Here is a 5,508-nt window from a genome sequence, read left to right as displayed (position 1 = left end):
ACCATATTTCATCTTGAGCCAGAAAAAGTTCGAAAACCGGTTCATGGAATTAATATTTGTTTCAAAAAATGATTGGTTACAGTTTTCTGTATTTAAAAGACCTTAGCAAATTCCGCACGCACCCGACGAGGCTGAACTCATAAAGGAACGGCTGTTAAACCGGATCGTTTCTGATCGAGAATGACCGCGTATGACATTGTACCACTGTTGAAATTAAGTGGGAAATAAAAAGAGCACAGTGAAGTCGTATCCAAAGGCCATGCGACATCCTCAGGTTCATCTGCAGCATTTGTTGACTCACAAAGAGAACTTGATAGAATAGAAAAATTGCTGTGTTGCCGCCACGTTCTCCGGATAGATTTACTGTGCGGAACTATCCCTAAAAGAAGAACCTACTAAAGATAACATATCCTGGGTGTATTGAAACAATCGACGGTTCTACTCTGTGTAAGGTGAGTCCGAGAACGAGCATAAGATAGGTTAGAGGAGCAGAACGATCATTTCCTGTAAATGTTGTAATATTTAAGTTGTAAGTACTGCAATTTTTAAAAGTGCTTTCTCATTTCAAACAGAATGCAGTTCTTTTGTGACTGAAGGTTCATATTACTGATGCGGGACTACTTTTGCCTCTGACATAGTTTAAAAAGCACTCCGTCTTCAAGCCACAAGTGGCCCATCGGGACCATCCGACCGCCGTGTCATCCTCAGATGAGGATGCGGATAGGAGGGGCGTGTGATCAGCACACCGCTCTCCCGGTCGTTACGATGGTTTTCTTTGACCGGAGCCGCTACTATTCGGTCGAGTAGCTCCTCAGTTGTCATCACGAGGCTGAGTGCACCCCGAAAAATGGCAACAGCGCATGGCGGCCCGGACGGTCACCCATCCGAGTGCCGGCCGCAGCCGACAGTGCTTAACTTCGGTGATCTGACGGGAACCGGTGTATCCACTGCGGCAAGGCCGTTGCCCTCTGACATAGTATAGCACCCACATTATGCCCTATACGAAAATTTGCACTTTGCCGTTGCCTCGAAGCTTGTGACCTAGCGTTTCATTAACAGAAAAGTTTTATTCTGTCATAGTGCATTCACGGCCTTAAGCATAAGAATTTCTGTATTTAATTTGCAATTTTATCTTTGTTTTTATTCGATCAACTGATAGATGCGTATCCTGAATCAAAACAAAGAAAGAAGCAGTACGCTGACTTTGGTATTAGAGCTAATGCCACGCTCTAATGAAACAAGTTGCAAGTAAATTACTTCAGCATCGGATGTCAGAGGAACATTTAGTCCTGTACTACAAATTCAAGTAGACGAGTCCCTGAATAATGCGAAATACAATGAGAATAATTAAAATAATGAAAGACGATAGGTTTGTGCATTTTTAAATATTAACATCTAAGTATGACACAGTAGAATATTATGCAGCTACGTTCATGCAGTATGCGTTCAATACAGGCATGTAGTTACCATTTCTCCATTTCGCACGTGTCTTTGAGTGTGAAATATGAACTTTTATACAAATACTAAAATCACTTTATTGCCGTTGGGTGTTAAACATAGTTGTCCGTTGGAACTGGTTTTAATAATTCAGACCAGAGAAATGACAATTGTTCTGCTGTGAACCGGAAGACATAGACTATACAGCTCCTAAGAACTCTATTGAGTCTGATCCCTTCAAGAACACAAACCAACCAAACCAACTCTATTGATATCACAACTCCAAATTAACCTTCAAAGCTATTTCATTCTTCACAGTAGATCTCTTTAGAGGTAAAAGGATTTTGACAGGAAAAGTTAAAATCTCTGGAACAGTGGGATGAATAATAGACAACTTTATCATTTGGTTATGAACACCTAAATCTACTACTCATATCGAAGAAGAGACATAAAACGATAATACAAATGTATGAATACAGGAAAATCTATTAGAAGGAGACTGGCATCTGACATAGGGAAGGGCTGCTTGTATTACTCTACGTAAATGTGTCTCCGCAAGTCTTATTCCTTAATTGCACATATCCTCTATGAACAACTTTATTAATGAGGTCGTATGCAATAATTATTAATAACCATGTATATGGAAAAGTTTCAAACGTGTTTCTGAGCCATTTCTTACCACAAGAGACAGCTGATATTATTTGGTCTGTTACGACGTATTCATTATTGCCTATAGATAAAAAGTGCCGGTTACTTCTAAATGGGATAAGAAAACTGCTTAGTGAGATAAAATTTGTAATGAGAAACATTTCGCCGCATATCTTTTCGCGTGAAGACAGGTTCTTAGTAAAATGTTGCCTCATAAAACCCGTTAAAAGTCAGCCCTTACAGATAACGTTCTTTATAGGTGCCCATAACTGCACTTTTACTGAAGCTATTAACATGAAGTAAAGGACAACGTAAGCGCATGCGCAACACAACCACACGTAAAGACATGAACAACAAACACTTGCTCTTTAGGACATGTCTTCGAAGATGAATGTAGACCTTGCATATTACTTCCAGAAACACGAACGGTCATTTCGCGCTAAATAATAGCAGTGTTTTATGTTTTAGTAGAAAATTCCTCAATAGTTTTACTTTATACATGTGTGAAACTTTGTTAAATAATTTATAATAATGCAAATTTACATAAAAAGTCTGTGAACTTATGAAACAACACCTCAGTCCACTTTCTGTTTGCGGTATGGTTTTCAGTCCGAGGACTTGTTCGATGCAACCCTCTATACTACTCTACCCTGTGGAAGCCACTTCCTCTGCAACTGCTGCAACCGACATTCTTCTGAATATGCTTGCTGTATTCATCTCTTGGCCTCCCCCCACCATTTCAACCCTCTTCCCTACCCCCCCCCCACCACCACCTCAAAAAAAACTTTGCTACACTACTAAAAAGGTGTCCTTTGATGCGCCCTATCAACCGATGCCTTCTCCTAGATTGTTGCGCCACAAATTCCTTTTCATCATTTAACCGTACGGCAGAGCTGCATGCCCTTTGGGAAAAATTACGGTCGTGTCTTCCCCTTGCATTCAGCCGTTCTCAGTACCAGCAGAGCAAGGCCGCTTTCCTTGATTTTAGAAGTCGAAATCAGTCAGTCATCCAGACTGTTGCCCCTGCTCCTACTGGGAAGGCTGTTGCCCCTCTTGAGGAACCACACGTCTTCCTGACCTCTTGACAGATACCCGTCCGTTGTGGTTGCATCCAAGGTACGGCTATCTGTATCGCTGAGGCACGCCTCTCCCCACCAACGGCACGCTCCATGGTTCATGGGTGAGGGGGAGGGAGAGGTAGAATTCCTAAGGGTACGTGTTTCAGTTTTTGTAGCTTGCACAGGGGTCTGAGCTCGCCGTTATCTACGTCAAGTTTATTGCTACCTACTTCAGAACGGTTACGTCGTTGTCTTCATTTACACGGTAGTTGTGCTCCTCGGTAGGACAAGAGTCGGTTTGCTGAATGGTCACTAAAGACTGGGAAAAAGAAATTGTGTTCCAGCTCATAGTGACAGAAGTTAAATCTCTTTTGTTAAAGACGGAACATATGAAGCAGAAACGAAGAAATGTAGGAGAGGCACGATTTCTTTGTGCAGAAGCAGAACTTAAAGAAAATGATGACCAGAACAAAGATTGGCGCTCTGCGAACGCGTGCACTTGGAGAAGTAGCATGAAGATTATTGTTGGACATCGTATAATTGAAATGTATAATTACGTGACACGGAATTTTTTGTAAATAATTCGTTTGATCGGTTAAAAAACCCGAGATGATGTGTAAAAAATTATGATACAGGTTTGACCTTGCTAATTTTCGCTGAATCCCAGGTGTCTTCACTCCTGCTGCGGTATAGTTTGATCCTATTTTTGAGGCAATTTGACTTCTGTTGAGATAGGCTCTTGTTCGAGGTAGCTGATGGAAGACTGCTGAATACTATATTTCAGACTTCGGCTATGAACATACTTAATGACAAGAAGAAAGTTTTGTAACTGATGCCTGGTACCGCACTGTTTGCAGCCACGCAGCTGCTGTAGGTAAAACCGAAATCTACATCTGTACTTCTGCATCTACAGCTATACTTTGCAAACCACTGTGAATCGCATGGCAGAGAGCACGATCCATTGTGTCAATAATTACGGTTTTTCCTGTACCATTCACGTATGGATCCCGAGAATAATGTTTAAATTCCTCCGAGCACACTGTAGTGAACCTAACGTTGTCCTCGTGATCCCTAAGGGAGCGGTAAGTAGGCTGTTGTACGGGGTGGCATAAATAAAAGTAGCCCAGACGAGTGGATACGACTGGATGTGAACACATGCATAAAATAGCAGTCCTTAACGCGCACAGCAGATGTGCGCCCGCTATGTGATCCATACCAGTTAATAGCGTTTTACGGGCTGTGTCAGTGTGAGTGGAATAGTGCAAAGTGGACGATGGTACACACAGCGAAGCAGTGTGTGTTTATTGTGGAAATTAACGTGAGAACAAAGACATGGAAATGGTGTGGACAACTGTTTGCTGAGAAGTTTAATGGTATCATGGTGCAAGCAAAGAGTGCCATGCAACGCCTTGTCCCAAAATGCCGTCTGACAAGATCTGGTTTGAAGAAGGAAAAAACCATTCCGAAACGAGCCCGCAGACCAGGAAATGTGGCTGCAGTTCACCAGAAAATGCTTCAGAGTACTGCCAAAGCAAACCGACGCCCGTCGCAAAGAGACCGGCATATCACGTAGATCAAAAGGACAAACACTCCACCTGAACCTCCATATGCATCCCTACCGAGTGTCAGTTGTTCGTGCATCAAAACCAGCACCTCTAGTTTTGTGAGTGGCTGTTCACTGATATTACAATTAATGGCTCGGAGATGGATCTGTTCTTTATGTGTGATGAACCCTGGTTTCACCTCAGTGGTTATGTCAACTCACACTGTCAGATTATAGTCAGCGGAGAATCCCCGTAACTTCACAAAACAGCATTGCATGATCGGAAGGTAGGCTCTTAGTATGCAGTGTCTGCACGCCGCGTTATTAATCCCGTCTTCTTCCATCAGACACTGACTTCGGCGCGTTAAATAACCAACATTTTGAAACTATTTGTGACAGAATTTACGGAGGAGTAAGAGACTACAGTTACGTCCAACAGGATGGAGCCATTGCCGTCATTCAGTTTCTTTTGGGGGAAAACCAGAGTATCACAGATTTTTATAGGCACTTGCAGAACATCTGTGTAGACGTGGAAGTGAACTAAAGCATGGTGAGTCTTTCAACGAGGCGTCTGTCATCACTGCAAGAAGATCGCACAAACGTGTCCAATCCTCGCGTGCCGACCAGCCACACAAAGCTGCATTACCCTCAGGAAATTAAAGAAACGACTTCATCGAGTACGCTCCCACAAAAAGGAAAACGGACTTCTCCTTCTCCATGACAACGCTAGTCTGCACCCCCCGAGAGGAGCTCACAAACCGTCACTGGACTGATCTTCCTCATGGGCACTACAACCCGGAACTCGCACCGTCCGACTTCCAT

The 5,508-nt window shown here is 42.8% G+C and overlaps 1 pseudogene; it reads right to left on the bottom strand.

Moving 5' to 3' along the window:
- Positions 1-848: 848 nt before the first annotated feature.
- On the bottom strand, positions 849-966 carry LOC124799507 (annotated as a pseudogene).
- Positions 967-5,508: the final 4,542 nt, after the last annotated feature.

This window comes from Schistocerca piceifrons, chromosome 5 (assembly GCF_021461385.2).
Source record: "Schistocerca piceifrons isolate TAMUIC-IGC-003096 chromosome 5, iqSchPice1.1, whole genome shotgun sequence".
In the NCBI taxonomy this organism is placed as follows: Eukaryota; Metazoa; Arthropoda; class Insecta; order Orthoptera; family Acrididae; genus Schistocerca; species Schistocerca piceifrons.
Note: the sequence above shows the minus strand (reverse complement) of the source record. Positions and strands in the feature narration are given on the sequence as shown.